Source organism: Marmota marmota, unplaced genomic scaffold (assembly GCF_001458135.2).
Source record: "Marmota marmota marmota unplaced genomic scaffold, marMar, whole genome shotgun sequence".
Classification (NCBI taxonomy): domain Eukaryota; kingdom Metazoa; phylum Chordata; class Mammalia; order Rodentia; family Sciuridae; genus Marmota; species Marmota marmota.
Window position 1 is genome coordinate 13,939,819 of NW_026000164.1, and position 19,297 is coordinate 13,959,115.

Here is a 19,297-nt window from a genome sequence, read left to right on the forward strand (position 1 = left end):
ATATATGGTGGATAAGGTTAGTTTAGTCTGAAGAAGTATTAATCTCTACATAGGAGGAAAATATGTAAGCAATTATTTTTGCCTGACAAATCATTATTTTATATCTGCAAAATTGTTTATAACAAGAACTTCTCACTTTCATACTCTCAATATTAAAAAAGGCAGTCTTTTTTTGTTGTTGGCAATATTTGCATGATTCTGAAAAAAAGTCAGCCTAGTCTTGAAGAGCCATAAAAAAGTATCTTCTTTGACATCTATTTGAATTAAGCTCCTTTAGTGGTCACCAGTCATGAACTATGTTTCCTAACTCATAAATGTTTAGGACTTATTTCAAATATGCATTTCAATTTTTAATCAAATATATATATATATATATATATATATATATATATATATATATATATANTATATATATATATAATTTTTAACCTATTGTCAGTGATTGAAATTTACAGAAAGCCAGTGTCTAAGAATTTGAAAAAAATGTATATTTATGTACATGTGTGTATATGCATCTACATTTAATGTTTTTATTAGTTAGTTATAGTTACACATAATATTGGGGTTCATTTTGACATAACTACACATCCATGGAATATAAATTGCTTCATTGTAGTCACCAGCACTTCCTCTTTCCCTTCCTCTCCCGCCCCACACCACTTCCTCTAGTCCACTGGTCTTCCTTGAATTTATTTATAGCTCTTTAAAATTGGTCCTTTATAGATATACATAAAGGTGAAATTCACAGTTGTATATTCATATTTGTAAATAACATAACTTTGTTAATTTTATTCTGCAGTTCTTCCTTTTTCCCATCTTTCCTCCTTCTACCTCTATCCCTTTCCTCTACTCCACTGATTTGCCTTCTATTTTCATGGGGCACACCTTTTCTATTATTCGGCTCTGGCTTCTGCATATGAGGCAAAACATTCTATTCCCCTTTCTGAGTCTGGCTTATTTCACTTAGACTAATATTCTCCAATTCTATCCATTTACCAGCAAATGTAATAAAGTAGAAACTCTGTTGTGTATACATAGCAAGTTTTCTTTATCCATTTATCTCTTGTCAGGTTTTATGGGTTAGTTCCATATCTTGGTTATTGTGAATTGTACAGCTATTAACACTGATGTACATGTATCACCATAGTATGTCAATTTTAGTTCTTTTGGATACATACCATGAAGTTGGGTAACAGGGTCATTTAGTGGTTCCATTCCTAGACTTTTGCAGAATCTCCATACTGCTTTCCAAAATGGTAGTATAATTTGCAGTTCCACCAACAATGTATTAGTGTACCTTTCCATGCACATCATTACCAGCACATATAGCTTGTATTCTTTTAAAAAATCAATTAATTTATTCATTTTAATTAGGTATATATGACAGCAGAAAGCATTTTGATTCATTGTACAAAATTGCAGCACAACTTTTCATTTCTCTGGTTGTACACAATGTAGCATCACACTATATGTGTAATCATACATATACTTAGGGTAATGATGTCCATATCATTCCACCATCTTTCCTTCCCTCTTTCCCCTCACCTCACTGCTCCCTGCCCTTTGCCCCATCAAAATTCCTCAATTTTTTTTCATGCTCCACCCCTCCATTATGGATCAGCATCCATTTATCAGAGAGAGCATTTAGCCTTTGGTTTTTTGGAATTGGCTTCCTTTGCTTACCATGATATTCTCCAACTCCATCCATGTTCCTGCAAATGCCATAATTTTATTCTTTTTTTAATGTTGAGTAATATTCCATTGTGTATATATACCACAATTTATTTATCCATTCATCTTTTGCAGGGCATCTAGGTTGATTCCAGAGTTTAGCTATTTTGAATTGAGCTTCTATAAACATTGATGTAGCTGTGTTACTATAGTATGCTGATTTAAAATCCTTTGGGTTTAGACCAAGAAGTGGGATAGCTGGATCAAATGGTGGTTCCATTCCAAGTTTTCTAAGGAATCTCCATATTGTTTTCCAGATTGGTTGCACCAATTTGCAGTCCTACCAGCAATATATGATTGTGTTCTTGATAATTGCCATTCTACCTGGAGTGAGATGAAATCTCAATGTATTTTTGATTTACATCTTCCTGATTGCTAGAGATGTTGAATACTTTCTTCATGTATTTGTTGGTCATTTGTATTTCTTTTGAGAAGTGTTTAGTTGTTTTGTCTATTTATGAATTGTGCTATTATCATTATTATCTTTTGTTAAAATTTTTGAGTTCTTCTTATATTCTGAATATTAATGCCCTTTCAAAGGAACAGCTTGTAAAGAGCAATCAGGGAAGAAAAGAAAATTAAAGGAATACAATTAGGAAAACAAGGAATTAAATTATCTTCTTTGCTGATGACATGTTCTTATATCTTGAAGACCCATATATCTCCACCAGAAGACTTCTGCAGTGCATAAACAATTTAGCAAAGTCACAGTGTACAAGGTCAACATACACAAGTAAATTATTTTCCTATTCTCCAGTTATGAATCTGCTGAGAAAGAAATCAAGAAATTAGTCTAATTCACAATAATCTCAAAAAATTCTGGGGAATAAACTTAGAAAGTGAAAAACCTTTACAATGAAAACTATAAAGTACTGAAGAAATAAATTGAAGAAGACATTAGAAGATAGAAGGCCCTTCCATGTTCTTGGATAAGTGGAATTGATAGAAGAGGGAAGACCTTCATAATGAAAACTGTAGAAAAACTTTGAAGATCTTAGGAAATGGCAGGGCTCCCCATGTCCTTGAAGAGGCAGAACTGATATTGTCAAAATGGCCATACTACCAAAGGCGTTGTACAGATTTAATGCAATCCCCATCAAAATACAAATGACATTCAAAGTATGAGAGAAAAGATTCTTGAAATTAATTTGAAATAGTGAAAAACCCAGAATAAACAAAACAAACCTGAGCAAGAAGAGTGATGTGGGAGGCATCACAATACTTCAATACCTGATCTAGAATTATACTACAGAGCTCTAGTGACAAAAACCACATGGTATTGGAAACACACAAATAAAAAACCATGAAGACCAATGGACTCATATAGAAGACACAGAAACAAATCTATATAGATACTATCATCTGATACTCAACAAAATTATGAAAGTATACACTGGAGGAAAAATAGCCATTTTAACAAACGATGCTCAAACAACTGGAGCTCCATATATAGAAAAACTAAATTAGATTCCTATGTTTCATCTTGCAAAAAAGTCAACTCAAAGTGGATCAAAACCTAAAAATTAGATGAGATAGTTTGCAACCCCTAGATGAAAACAGACTCAATGCTCCAATTTATTGATGCAGATACCAACTTCCTTAGAAAGACCACTAAAGCTCAAGAAATGAAAACAAGAGTCAGTAATTGAGATGTCATTAAATTTAAAAACTTCTCCACAGCAAAGGAACAATTAAAAACATGAAGAGAGAAATTATAGAATGGGTGATCTTTGAAAATATATATTTAAAAATAAATAGATTGCTTTCTAAAGATGTCTATAAGATCAGTACTCAATAGGGCACACGTAAAGGCAACTCAAAAGGAATGATTTTTATTAAATCAAAAAAAGAAGCAGTATAGATTGATTTCACATCTCAGTAGGCTGAGGCAGGAGGATTGCAAGTTCAAGCAAGCCTCAGCAACTTAGCAAGTCCCTAAGCAACTACCCGGTCTTAAAATATAAAATAAAAATGTGTAGGAAAAAAAAAAGATTGATTTCACAAAGTTATCAAACAAGGATGAGCCCATCAGATATAGGAGCTGGGCCATATGAGGAGAAAAGAAAGAATGATTACCATATGATAAGAGGATATGCTGTGGCTCATTCCACAGTGCAAGTAGAAAAATGCTCAGGAGGGGAAGATTAAGCAAAACGCCTCCTATATTTATACTCTCATGGTCTCCACACTGGAAGAAAATCAATGCGATGTCAAAGTATTACAGTCTGAAATGCACTTATTTTCATTCCTAGAAATTAATCCATGTTTAATGTGAATCTACTCTACCATAGGTTTCTAGCAATAGTCTGTTGATAATTGAGTCTTTGAGCTTGCTGGGGTCAACCCTTGAACCACAGAACACTCATCATTGTAATCTCACTCCGTGGGGTAATTTCTAATATGCAACTTGCCTTTTCCAAGTGGTTCTTGTGTTTTACATAACAGTTTTTGAAATTCCTATAGTTGATATGGGTCATTAAATTACCCGTGTAAAAAAAATGCTCTGCATTAAATTATTTAAAATATCATTAACTTCATAGCAATGCAGTTCATATTCATAGTAATGAGTACTTCTTTACTCTGATTTCCATGGGGGTGAATAGAATTAAACCTGAGTTAGGAAACACAACAGAATTAAATCACCATGAAATCTCATTCCTAGGCAGTGGACTGCAAAACAAAATTTAATAACTTTTGAAAAAGCATCTTCTCACTTTTTATGAGAATAGAGAGAAATGAGAGATTTCAAGATGATAAGTAGGGAGAGGAGAGTTCTTATATATCAAAAAAATCTTCAAGACTCGAATGACACTTCTTACAGCATTTGTATGAGCTACAGAGAGGTTCACAGAAAACGAGTGCATGAATTGTCATCCTCAAAGTATGTGACCATGTTATGGCTACTTAAAAGGTCAATTGGAGAAGAGAAATTTAATAGGGTAGAGATCAGAAACAATGTAGGAAAGGAAATTTATTTTCCTTTTGCTATGCAGTTGCAAAATAGACTCATTTTTAGTGGTGCTCCAATACATATTAAGCACTGTAATTATTATTAAGGAATAAAATATCTAAGCAATGTGGAAAGCACACAAGAGACACAAACTTTCTATCAACATTTTGATTCATTGGATAGAATCCACAACAACGTGAATTTATCCTCTAGGTTTACAGGCAAAATTGCTCACATATTGTTCTTATCCAAGGATCAAATCAAATTGTCCTGTTCTAAGTTTATTGAGTTAAATAATTATTTATTTGAATAGTATTCCAATGTATTGCCAAATGAGTGTGTGCATGTGTACATAAGTGCACACACACATGTTTGGCTGCCTCAAGGACCAAAGTGCAACCTATGTTGCAGTCTTAGGTCCAGCTGTTATAGCAAATTACCACAGACTGGCTTACTTCAGCAACTATCAGTTATCTCTGAACATTTTGGAAGCTGAGAAGGCCAAGATTAAGGTTCTGGTGGAATTTTGTGATGTCATTAATACCTTGCTTTTGTGACTGCTTTTTATTTTCATTGTACATTGTTTTGAACTTGATGATACCATTGCTATAAGGGTTAGTTCTTGTCTGACACAGATGAGAACAGTCCCTGTGCAGTCTTGGTTCTGTTGAAAAGTTGGCTTTACTCAGTAATTGTAGTAACTTAAATCAAACCTGTGTTCACCAAATCTAGAGCTTTCTACTTACACAAATTAAGTGAAACCATAGAATACTCTCCTTTTACATTAGGGATACCAGGATCAACTACCCAATACCAAACATTTATTTTTCCCTTTTGCTCTCCCTTTGATTGTGACATTCATACTTTTCTGGTCTTTGGCAATTTATTGCTACTACATGGTCCTTGACACCAAGAAATCCCATTTTCATCATTGAAATCAGGCTACCCACCACATAAGCAGCTTTTTGTAGAAAAGCCACCATAAGAGGCCAAAGTTTTTCTTAGTAATGTATTTTACACATCCCTAAGGGAGGCCTATAAATTGACCAAACCCAAACATGTGCATTAATTATGTAGATTAATTCTTTTAAAAAATCAACTTCAAGAATCAATTTGATTGACCTACTGCTCTTTGTGTCTTTTTTTTTAAATCTACTCTCTGCAAAGTACTATTCTAAGACCTGGAGCTAAAGCACTAAAGTAAATAAACAAATAAATAAACAAACAAAAAGATCCTTGTAGAACTTATTTTTCAAGACAATCAAATATAGTATATAATGGAGGTTAGGCCATAATGTGGTTTCCGAACCAGGATTCTTTCAAGGGATGATAATTGGTATTAAGTTAGTAAAGTGGAAATCTGGATCCCAGGAACTCATTTAGAAGGTCAATTACTTTTGTAGACTCTAAAATTAAATTCTAGAACATTAAGAGAAAGTCCGTTGAAACATTCCTATAAATTGAATATTCACCAATACACAAAAAATAATTATTAATTTTCATAAAGTAGAACTACTATAAGGAGTAATATCTGACAACAATATAATAAAAATAGAAGTTGAATATCAAATAAGAAAAACAGCCTCCTATATAAAAAATCTATTTTTTATAAAACAACTCTTCAATGAAAGGATAAAGAACCAGAAATTTTATTTATTTAAAAAATTAAAATTCTATGTATCAGAATCTATGGTTGCCTTTAAAAGTAGTCAAAGAAAAGTGCCCAACCCTGAATCATTATAGCAATAAATATTAAAAAATTAAAAGTAAAATAATTGAGTTGTCAATATAAAGTCACAGGAAGGAAAAATTAAAGATAGAATTTTCAAAAATGAATAGAAAACAGAAGATCCCTAAATCAAATTCACAAATAAAATCTTAATTAAAAATAATAAAATAGACAAGTCACTAGCCAGTATTCATATGTGAAATGGAGAAAGATGAAATTTAGGAAATGAAAATTAACAATGGGGATGGAGAATATCTCCTTCTATCATGAAGCTGAATAAGCTTGCAGGGGACCAACCCTTTATCAGATAGCAAATATAGGGCCTGGACAAGGCATATGTATTTATTTGAAGGCACTTGCAAGTGAACATGAACATTGTGATTTGGGAGGAGCAGCAACACGCAACACCTGTGTTATGGTTTGGAAGTGAGGTGTCCCACAAACGCTCACATGTGAGACAATGCAAGAAGGTTCAGAGGAGAAATAATTAGGTTGTAAGAGTCTTAACCCAATCAGTGAATTAATCGTCTGATAGGGATTAACTGAGTGGTACCTGAAGTGGTAGGGTGTGGCTGGAGGAGGTGGGGATTGGGGCATGTCTTGGGGGTATATATTTGTATCTGGAGAGTGGATTTCTCTCTCTCTCCCTCCTTCCTGAGCATGATGTGAGCTGCTTCCCTCTGCCATACTCTTCCACCATGATGACTTCCTCACTTGGTGCCCCAAGGAATGGAGCTGGCCTTCCATGGACTTAGATCTCTGAAACAGTGAGCCCTCAAATAAATTTTTCCTCCTTTAAAATTGTTCTGTTCAGATCTTTTAGTCACAGCAGTAAAATAACTAACTAAAATAACCTGGAAGAAAAGAAAGGAACAGAATTGTTTCTCATTTTTTATTCATAAAATTTTCTTTTTCATCATTTAAAAAAAAATTCCTAATCACTGGTAGAAATCTATACTCGTTTTTTTTTCTCTATAAATAGTTCAGAAAACCACAGTCAGTAGATGATGTGAGAGGAATTCTAGAAAGGAAAGAAACAGAGAGGGAATGCCAAACTTTATGCAGATATTTGCCCAATCTCTGACTGACGCTTGAATCATATATGAATTGAGTAACCTCAAAACATGGCATAAAAACAATCAAATTACTGTACTAAGATGTCACTTGCCAGCCAAAAATTGACCATGTGAAAAACTCAAGATAGTGAATAAAAGAAAGGCTATTGCTCCATGGCTCAGAATTTGAGTAGCAATCTTATTGCTTGTCAGCGAGGTGGGTGGAACAGGAAATTCACTGAAATTCAATATTGGACAGTCAGTCTCAGGGACTCAAACATGTGGGTGCCCTGAAAAAGAACAAGAAAGATTACTTTGGAGCCAAGTGAGTTGTGGCAACTGCAGTGGCATGGGTTTGCTGAAGAAGAGAGGGATAATACAGATAAAGAAATACTGATGGGCAAAGTTGGCATGAAAAAAATCTGTGGGACAGTAAAGCAATCAGTAGCTGATACAGATGCTACACGGTGAACTATGTATGAAAAGTGTTTTGTGTTTCTTAACTGGTAAGTGGAGAGCTAAGGCAGGACCCACCAAGGAGGCCACACTGCATCTTGCTGCTGTAGGAGCATGGGAGATCATAATGAATATTTCCATACTGTCCCAGCAAGCACCCACCATGTTACCCAGGGCGTACCTAGCAGAACATGAATCAAACAGGCAAAGAGAGGATTGTACCCAGGGAGATTTAAGTCAGAGATATGGAAGGGGTGCAGCTCATTTTTCCTTTGAGTCTGTTGGCTCACATAACCAACAAGAGAGTGCTAGGAAACCAAATAGGCAGGCATGGATACACTTGAGGATTAAGCCTGGGAAGGCCCTATTTGTGGGTAGCTGTGTGTGTGAGAACCGTGGAAGTTTGACTCCCCTACCCTATGAATAGAATTCTCATGAGGCTACTGAGATCCAGGCTCTCAGCAGAGATTGGCATCTGCCCAACCCTAAGGGTATGTTGATTTAATCTCTCCAAAGGAGATGACACCCAAGAAAGTTCCAAAGGCCTGCATAGAGCTAAGCCTCAGCTGCCAAAACATTCCACTTAGAACTCTGCAGCATCAATCTGGTCGGTCCAGACAAAACTCCAACTGACATTACTGCCCATTTTATACCACCTTATACTGGTCAGAAGGGAACTGAAAGCTATTTTAAACAGCTTCAGTTTTAGGCCACTCCAGTTGGCATTTCAGTAAGCAACACAAAACCAGGAGGGATTTAACAACCCCCAGCCCTTGTTCTCTTTAAGGTGTATGAAGCCCAAGAAGAAACAGAAGGAGAGACCGGCGAAGACAGCTATCATCCACCCCTGCCAACAGTTTTGACCACTTTGATGGAGAAAATTCTTTCATTTTTTAAATTAAAAATATTGTGTCCTCTCCTGTGTGTGTGTGCGTGTGTGTTTTTTTCTTGTTGTGCTGATTGGTTGACAATTGTCTCATTAGGCCACCAAGCAACTATTAGAAAATACAAAACAAAATTGATATAATTCCTTGCATCTGATCTGACAAAAGTAGTAATCACTAAACAAGAAAAAAAAAATCACAGAAACTATCCAAACACATGGACATTGAATAAGACGCTTTTGAATAGTGAATGGATGATAGGAGAAATTAGAAAAGAAATTTGAAAATTCTTAAAATTAAGTGAGAGTAATGATACAACACAACAGAACTTCTGAGACACTCTGAAGGCGGTTCTAAGAGGAAAGTTTATAGCCGAATTCCTACATAAGAAATCAGAAACACCCCAAATAAACAACCAAATCATACATTTCCAGACCCCTAAAACACAAGAACAAACTAATTCTAAGACCAATATAGGGAAGAAAATTATTAAAACGAGGGCTGGAATCAACGAAACAGAGAATCAAACAACATACGAAGGATCAATGAAAAGTAGAGTTCATTCTTTGAAGAGGTCAACAAATTTGATTAGCCAAACCAATCAGAAGAAAAAAGGAGAAGACCCAAATTAATAAAATTAGAGATGAAAAAGGGGAAACCACCACAGACATAATAGAGATCCAGAGAATCAGTAGGGATTATTTTGAAAACTTATACTCCAAAAATTGGGGAACCTAGAAGAATTAGATACATTTCCAGACACATGAGGTCTGCCAGATTGAATTAAGAGAACATAGAAAACCTAACAGACTGATAGTAGCAATGAGATAGGAGCAATAATACAAAAGTATTCCAACAAATAAAAATTCCAGGACCAGATAAATTCTATGGACTTTTAAAATTAATGAATGGCAATTAATAATTTCAGATTATTCTATGAACTAGAAAGGTATGGAACTCTTCCAAATTCATTCTACAAAGCCAATATCACTCTCATATAAAAGCCAGATAAGGACACACCAAGAAAAGAAAACTATAGACCAATATCCCTGATGAACTTAAGTGCAAACTTCCTTAATAAATATTAGTTAATTTTATTCAATAACATATTAAGGAGATTGTATAGTGTGATCAAGTTAGTTGTATTCCATGGTTGCAGAGATGGTTTAATATATGCAAATAAATGAATGCAATTTGCTACATCAATGAGTCAATACAATGCCTAAAACTCTGAAAATGATACCAATAATTAATAAACTGAATGATATCACATTAAGAAACTTCTTCATAGCAAAGGAAACAACTAAGGATGTGAAAAGAGAATTTACAGAAAGGGAGAAAGTCTTTGCAGGGTACTCTTTTGACAGAGAATTAATATTCCATATTTATAAATAACAAAAAAATTTAATGTATGAAGAAGTATAGATTTAATAGATGAGGAAATGAACTAAACAGACACTTCTCAAAAGAAGAAATACAAATGACTGAAAAATATATAAAAAATGTTCAACATCTTTAACAATTAGGGAAATACAAATAATAAACAGACTGATATGTCATCTCATTCCAATTAAAATGGCAACCATCAATAATACAAACAATAATAAATGCTGGAGAGGATATGAAGAAAATGGAACACTTATAAACTGTTGGTGGGGTTGTACATTAATGCAATCACCAGGGAAATTAGTATGGAAGTTTCTCAAGAGACTGGGAATGTAAGCACCATATGACTTCATTGTACCACTCCTGAGTATTTATTCCAAATAATACAATCAGCATAATTCAATACATTGATATATGCATTCCCATGTTTATAGCAGTACAATTCACAGCAGACAAAATATGGAACCAAACTAGCTGTCCATTAATGGATGAATTGATAATGATAATACATATATGCATACACACACATACATACACACAATGGAATTTTATTTGGTCATAAAGATGAATAAAATCATGACATTTACAGATAAACGGGTAGAATTTGAGAACATTATGCTAAGCAAAATAAAACCAAACTCAGAAAGTCAGGGGTTGTATGTTTTCTTTATATGGAAGATAGAGAAGAAAAAGGAAAACGCAACTTGTGGAAGGATCTCATGAAAATTGAAGAGAGATAGGTAGAGTAGAGAAAAAAGACCAGGGGGAGGGAAGAGAGGAAGGAAAGGGGAAATAGCAGGGAAGGACATTGGCCAAATTATATGGTTATATCTTGTGCATGTACTAATAGAACAACAAATCCCACCATTATGTACAATTTTCATGCACCAATAATGTGTAAATAAAGAACAATTAAGGTTGATTGGGTTATAAGAGCCTAATCAAGATTTTTGGTTACCAAAATTTATATAAAAAAACAAACAAAATCACTGGGAGAACAGAACAGAATTCAGTCATAATATAATATCTAAAAAATAATTTTTAAATTATTTCACCTTGACAGTATCATTGTCCATTTCCTGTCTTTGCTACTGTAGCACAGGTCTGCAGAAAACTGCCATTGGAGGATCCCAGGTTAAGGGGATATGGAACCTCTTCGTGCTGTTTCTTAAAACTTCATGTGAATCTACAGTTATCTCAGAATTTAAAAGTTCAACTTAATAAAAGTAGTATATAGTTTTGAAAAGCAGGGAGCAAATCAGATAAAATAAAACAAAACAAAAAAATTTAAAAAATTGTTTACAGTCAGTAAATCTGGTTTAAGAGTTATATCAACATCCTTAGTACCATTCTCACAATTTTTGCATGTTTTAAATTTATTTTCTGATGAAAAATTACATATAGCTAAACAAATAAACAAAATAGAAAAAAAAAACCCCACAGTACTGTAGAGGCAAAAAAAAAAATTGGTGATGGTATATAGTAAGCTAGTTTGTCAGGAGCACAGATTATATACAGAGGAGAGATGGGAAGTAACATTACAAGATATTTTTACAGACTGTGGAGAGTTTTATTTGTGGGCTAAAGAGTTTAGATACCATGGACTAAATGGTTGTAAGCAGGGGAGTGAGTGACATGGTCAAAGTGGATCTTTTAGAAAAATTGATCTGTCTGGGTGTGCAAAGGAGAAGATATCAGGTGGGAGAATAACAGAGGCAGGAAGGAAAACCCTGCTAGTTTAGTCAAAGCACAGAAATTATATAAGTTGATGTTAAGATAAATGCTTTCATTATGTCTAAGAAAATCAATTTTATGAGGAGAAAACCTAGTTCTAACAGCTATTGATACATAAACAAAATAATTAAAACCCTAGAGGTTTTAAATGACAACAAGTACAATATTCACCCCTCATATTAAAAAACTCCCCCACACTGCATAACAGTGTTTCTCGGTTCCAGTTGAAATGCATCCTCTGTACAAAGGTGACCAAATTCCAGAACACTGCACCTGGGTCTGACAAAACCTAACTAATTGCCAAGTTTGTGGCTGCACATTTTAGGGAAGTATTCCCATTGCTTTCCATTGTCTAGAGATTTGAGAATATTAAAGGAACACAAGGTGATGCGAAAGCATGGCAGAGTTATTCCTGCAGGCACTCGACGTTGCCAGGATGTGCTTGAAACATCTCATTTCTGCAATTTGCAAAATCATTTGCTTAGACTGTCATCCCAAGTCTTGGTCCTTCAGCCCTGGGTGGGAGACAACTTCTTACCCAGCCCTTCTGTTCTCTCCCTCTCATTTGACAGAGGTATTGCTTGTTCGTATGGATGATCTTCTCCTGCATGTAGTTATGCCATCCAATGATGCTTTGACTTCAGAGTATTTCTAGTCATTGTCCTCTCTGTCACCATCTCAAGTGCTATAGGAATATATACATAATAAATAATGTGGGTAACTTACAGTTTATCATATTTACACAAAATTCTCATTTAACAGAAATCGCAAACCAAGGTACACCATTAAACAATTTAGGGCATAATGTGAGGCCAGAGGGAAATGTGGTTTTTCTCAAAACAACTCACATATATTTGAACATTGCACCAACATTCGTCAGCCACTGAGACTCAAAATCTCAATGTTATGTTTCCTTCATCTTTTCTCCTCATCACTTGCAACTAATTTTTCACATTCCTGGAATAAATTCAGTGTGATCATAATGTATCATTTTCTTAACACAGAGTTGACTCTGTTAAAATTTAAAGTACTTTTGATACCCATAAAGTATACTGACCTATTAATTATACTCTCTTTAATAGATTGAGCTGTCAATATTTCAGTTACTTCATTAAAAAGCTGGGCAAATTTATTTATTTTTAGTATTCTGGAAAATGTTATACAGTATTGGAAGCTTTTATAGAATTTCTATGAGACAACATCTAGAACTATCATTGAAATACCTACAAAGTATGAGAAGTCACCGAACAACTTTATTGATTTCTTTTACTTGTTTAATCTTTCTTTATCTAATGGAGTTAATTTTGCAAGTATATGTTTCTTCAGGAAATTATCCATTTCATTGAGTTTTCAAAATTATTAGCATAGAGTAGGCCCTTGTGGTAATTTTTTATTAATATTATTTTTAAATATCAAAATTACCTCTACATTTATGAGGTACCATGTAATGTTTTGTGGTTAGTTAAGTCCTTGATCTCTAATGGATATTTTACTTTTGTGTTGGTGATAAAATGATTATAACACCTTCTGTCTTTTTGTACATTTTTGTCTTTCTACACTGTGAATATTTTTCCCCTTTTGCTGCTTCTTCTTTTTAGTCTTTCAAATTGTACATAAAGTCTCTTCCTTGGAAACCACACTCTGACCTATCAGAGCATTTTATAAAAATATTTCTGTGTTTAGTATGGATTCAATCGTACTCCACCAGTAGCCCCCAATTTCTCCTCTCTGCTTTTGAACTCTGAAGACTTACAGCAGAGGGAGCACATGAAGGATTATTAACTGGGATTTGGCATTCTATTGTTTGTTAGCTACAATCATTTTTCACACTTGAACTTTATCTTGATCAACTTAAGCTGAAAAATCTTATTGTGTAAATTTCTTTTGATTAAGTATGGGTGAAATATTAGAAGACAGAGACCCAAGTAGCCACAATGTCTTCAGGTACCCAGACGTCTTAGATTTACTTTAAAAATTCTTTTTCTATTATATTAAAGGGAACTTTTTTTTTTAGGGAGATCATCAGTTCTTAATTTTGATAGTCATATGCGAATAAGTGGATATAGACACTGAATTAGTGGGTACTGAATCAGTGCTCCCAGGGGGAATATGCTTGGGTTCCTGTGAGCCTCCATTTACATTTTAATCAACTCGTCAGTAATAACTTTGAATTAGGTGTGTTCTCATTTCAAGACACCTTATTCAATACAGATTGTTGATTTGTTAGTACTGAACTCACTTGTGGTGAGACTCCCATACACGTTGGGACTCAGTTTCTCTCATACACATACTTTCACCACAAGGCACGTGGTGACTTCTTGTACCTGAGAACACCAGTCAGCACTTCAGTACTGTGCTGGGGGACATTTTAAACTGAAAAGTCATCAATGAAAACCACAAAAATGTGGAAAATATGGCATTAAATAAAGATTAATGTCTTAAGGTCTTTTAGGACATAAGTGGAATTTTATAAAACAGAACCATTAGCTTAGATCAAAAGTGAGGTTTTGTGTTTTTCAGGGATGTTGAACTGTGAGAAGGAAATATCATTAAAATAAGAACTACAACAAAAGTCCAAGTGCTACTTTTTTTTGTACTTTAACAGGGAACTTGCCTGCTGAGTTACCTAAATTTTTTCCTATACTGTGTGTTCATATCTGTGAAGGACTATTAAAGGGTTGAAACTGTTTATTTTGGGGCTTAAACTTTTGTGAGTAGACAAATTCCAAATAGTAAATCCATGAATAAGGATTGACTCCCTATGTCCCTAATTTGTCATGCAGACTATAGATCTTCAGGTTACTTAATCTAAGTAATCTTTTTGGGTTTTGATAGATGCACCCTTCTTTTAGGTCTTAATGTATAGTGTCTAAACATAAACATAAATGTTATTACCTAGAAAATAAAAGAAAACAAATATTTCAAGCAATAAACCAATGATGTAAGGGCATATCTTGGAACAACTGAATCAGAACCATATCAATTTGGGAAGGAATTAGAAGACACAAGTGGAATTTTATATGACAGAACCATTAGCTTAGATCAAAAGTGAGGTTTTGTGTTATTCAGGGATGTTGAATGGACATATGGATTGTGAAAATATCTTACTATAGTCACACACATTGCACATGGTGGACAAAAAGCCAGCACGATCGTCAAACTCACACTATCCATATCTGTATCTGTTGTATGTTTTCTAAAAAGCACAGCTTCTCAGGAAACACTTGCCTTCAATGCATTTGTTTTGTTCTGTCCCAGCTCACAAAGCAGAGGTAGAAGGATGGCTATGACACAGTGTGCTGGGATATCCAATGTCCTCTTGATATCAATGTCCAATTGATTTCCAATCAAGTGGAGGCTTACTATCTCAGACATAACAGTCACTTTAGCTTGGTGTTACTTTTCCATTGTTACTACCCAACTCATTTTGAGGTGTTCTATTATCTGTCTACCAACATTTATTGATGAATGTTTACTTTTTGCTATAACTTATATCTTGAGTGACCCCCAACCATGTTTTGGTCCCCAGCTGAGTACCTTTGGAGATGGAGGAACCTTAAACAGGAGTGGCCTACTGGAAGGCATTTAGGTCAAGAGCATGCCCTCAAATGGGATTTTGAGACCCTGGCCCTTTTTGCTTCCTTATTTTGTTCCTGGCCTTAAGGTGAGTGGTTTTGCTCTGCTGCCTGCTTCTGCCATAACATGTTGCCTTGCCACAGACCCATAAGCAATAGGACCGTCTAATCATGGACTGGGAGTTCTAAAACAATGAACCCAAATAATTATTTTCTTTTTATAAGTTGATTATTTCAGATACTAGTTATAGTAACAGAAAGCTGACTAAGGCCTTATTATTCTAGGGTTCCTGGACTAGCCTACATCATGTGATGTTCCCCTCTGGACACAGAAAATTGCAAAATACAGGAATAGAGGTACAGAAAGAGAAGGTTAAGGAATGAAGAGAGCTCTGTTGATTTAACATTTTTTCTTAGACTGTGGGATATATATATATATATATATATTTATTTATTTCAGGGTGGTGTTTGCTTCCATAACCTATAAGGTTGAAGTAACTTTCTCCTGAAAATATGTGCAAGTGATGAGAATGAGTGTTATTTTCCATATTTTGGAGATCAATTCAGCTTTTTTACAAGGTAAGAAGCATTTGTTCTGAACCTTGATAAGACTCCATTTGGGATGATTGAGATGTTGTACTTTTTGTGAAGCCAAGAAAATGCATTTTCTTTGAACACTCTTCAGTGGAGTTGGAAATAACACCATGAGACAACTTTGATTAATATCCCAACTCCTGCACTTCTTATAAGATTGTGAACTTTACCTCAAAGAACCTGCTACCTATAAGTAAAATGGTGACAATAATTTTACCTCTCCTAAAGAATTTCTGTGAAATAATCTATAAAAAGCGATTAGTACTATTTATGATATCAAGCAGGTGCTTAAACAAATTTAATTAGTATAATTATTGTTAAATCTTTATTACTATGTTTATTAATATTTAGTAATGTTTATTACTATGTTTAGTAATTACTATGTTCTTGGGGGTTTAAAACCTATGAATTTGAGACTCTTGTGTTTCTTGCTTTAACCTCAACACTTAGTACAGGTCAGGCACATATGAAGTGGTCACCTGCATCATGAGTGGTTACTAAGTTAGTGATTGGACCAAGTCTGCTAAAATTTTATATTTTTGGTTAAACTTCGTTTCTTTTATGAATTCCATCACTTTTTTCCTCTAGGTGATGTTCCAAAGCGCCTCCCACCCCCAGCTTTTTGGTTACTTCAAATTAATGCATTTTACTTCTTCATAAGGGACTTTTTTTTCTCCCTTAAGATGATATATTTAACTCAAACCAAGATTCATCAGCTTCCAAATGTAGATAATATGTATTTAAATAATAAAGGGAAAGAGACTTGATGGGCTCTCCAATCTAATGTGCATTCCATGTATGTGATTTTATAAATGCTTCCAGGATAACAAAATTTTGAATAAAATTTCTATACAATATTTTGTAAAGCAAGTATGGTAAATTATATTTAAATTAGTTTGATTTAGCTATTCCACAACATGTCCATATGTAAGAATATGTTGGATGCTATGCAGATGTAAATTTTATGTGTTAATCTGAAAAAATCTTAGAGGCCTTCGCTGTTGGTGTAGAGAAATGACATCAACTGCTAACATACAGTCCAGTTCCTACCACAACTTATCTTTTGAATTATTCAGTTGGTCATCTGAAAATTAATAAACAGTAAGAGTTTGAAATGTTTTTATTAGTGCATTTGAGTTATACATAATAGTGTGGTTCATTTTGATATAATCGTACATGCATGGAGTATAACTTGCTCCACTTCAGTCCTCAGTACATCCCCTTTCCTCCCTTTTCTCCTTTTCTCTGTTCCACTTCCTCTTTTCTACTGATCTTCCTTCTACTTATTTATTGTTCTTTTTAATTGGTGCTTTATAGACATGCATAAAGATAGGATTCACTGTGGTGGTATATTCATATATGTACACAGAATCATTTGTTCAATTTTATTCCATAACTCCTGCCTTTTCTCATCCCTTTCCCTTCCCTCTCAATCTCCTTCCTCTTAATTTTTTTTTTCTATTTTCATGGGATCTCCTCTTCTTTCCCCTTATTTATCTTTAGTTTCCACGTATGAGACTAAACATTTCACCCTTGACTTTCTGAGTCTGGTTTATTTCACCAAGTATGATATTCTCCAGTTCCATCATTTACCAGCAAGTGCCATAATATCATTCTTCTTTATGGCAGAGTAAAGCTCAATTGTGTATATATAACACATTTTTCCTCGTCTGTTAATGGGCACCTGGGCTGATCCCATAACTTGGTTACTATGGATTATGCTTATATAAACATTACTTCAGGGACTGTACTACTAGAGTATGCTGATTTTAGTTCTTTTGGATAAATACCAAGGAGTGGGATACCTGGATCAAATGGTGGTTTCATTCTTAGTCTTTTGAGGACTTTTTATACTGTTTTCAAAGTGCTAGTACTAATTTCCAGTCCCCATCAACAAGATATGAGTGTAAGTTTACCCCCACATTCTCATCAGCTTTATTATTATTTGTGTTCTTAATGATTGCCATTCTAACTGGAATGAGATGAAATTTCAATATCATTGTGATTTGCATTTCCCTAATTGCTAAAGATGTTGAACATTCTTTTCATGTATTGGCCATTTTTCTTCTTTTGAGAAATGTCTGCTTAGTTCTTTTGCTTATTAACTGATTGGGTTATTTATTTTATCGAGTTATTTTTTTCAGTTCTTTAAATATTCTATATATTAATACCCTGTCAGAGAAGTAGCTAGAAAAGATATTTTCCCATTCTCCAGGCTCTGTCTTCATGTTCTTAATTGCTTCCTTGGTTGTGCCAAAGCGTTTTAATTTGACATCATCCCTTTTATTGATTTTTGCTTTTTCTTCTTGAGCTTAAGAAGTTGGTGACTGTGCCAATCCTTAGGAGTACTGAGCTATTTTCTTTTAGCATTTTCAGTTTCTAGTCTAATTCTTAGATCTTGGTCTACTTCAAGTTGAATTCTGTGCAGGGTAAGAGATAGGGATATAATTTAATGCTTCTATATGTGGATATCCAGTTCTTCCAGCACCATTTATTAAAAAAGTCTATGTCTTCTCCAATGTATGTTTTTGGCACCTTTATGGAATATCAGATGTGATACCTTCAGGGGTTTGTCTTGTGCCTTCTGTTCCACTGGTCTTTATGTCTGTTTTGGTACCAATACTTTGCTGTTTTTGTTACTATAGTTACAAAGATCAAATTATGATCTGATATCTCCAGTATTGCTCTTCTTGTTTACTATTGCTTTGGCTATTCTGGGTCTTTTGTTCTTCCAAATGAATCTTAGGACTGTATATTCTAGTTCTGTGAAGAATGTAATTGATATTTTTATAAACATTGAATTGAATATATAATTATTTTAGTACTATGGCCATTTTGACAAGATCAATTCTGCCTATTCAAGAACATGGGCAGTACTTCCATCTTCTAAAGTGTTTATTTTTTTCTTCAGTATGCTACAATTTTCATTGTATAGATCTAGCCTCTCCTTAGATTTATTCCTAAGTATTTTGTTTTATTATTTTTTAGCTTATTGTTAATGTCATAATTTTCCTGATGTATCAGCAGGTTCATTATTGGAGTATAGGAAAGCTATTGATTTTTGTATGTTGATCTCATATCCTGCTACTTTAAGACATGGAAAATACCCTCAGGTCAAGCAGCTGGTTTTATAATTTATGCCAGGTTTTGTTTATATGATTGGAGGTGTCCTACTTGGAAACACCAGACAATTCTGGAACAGG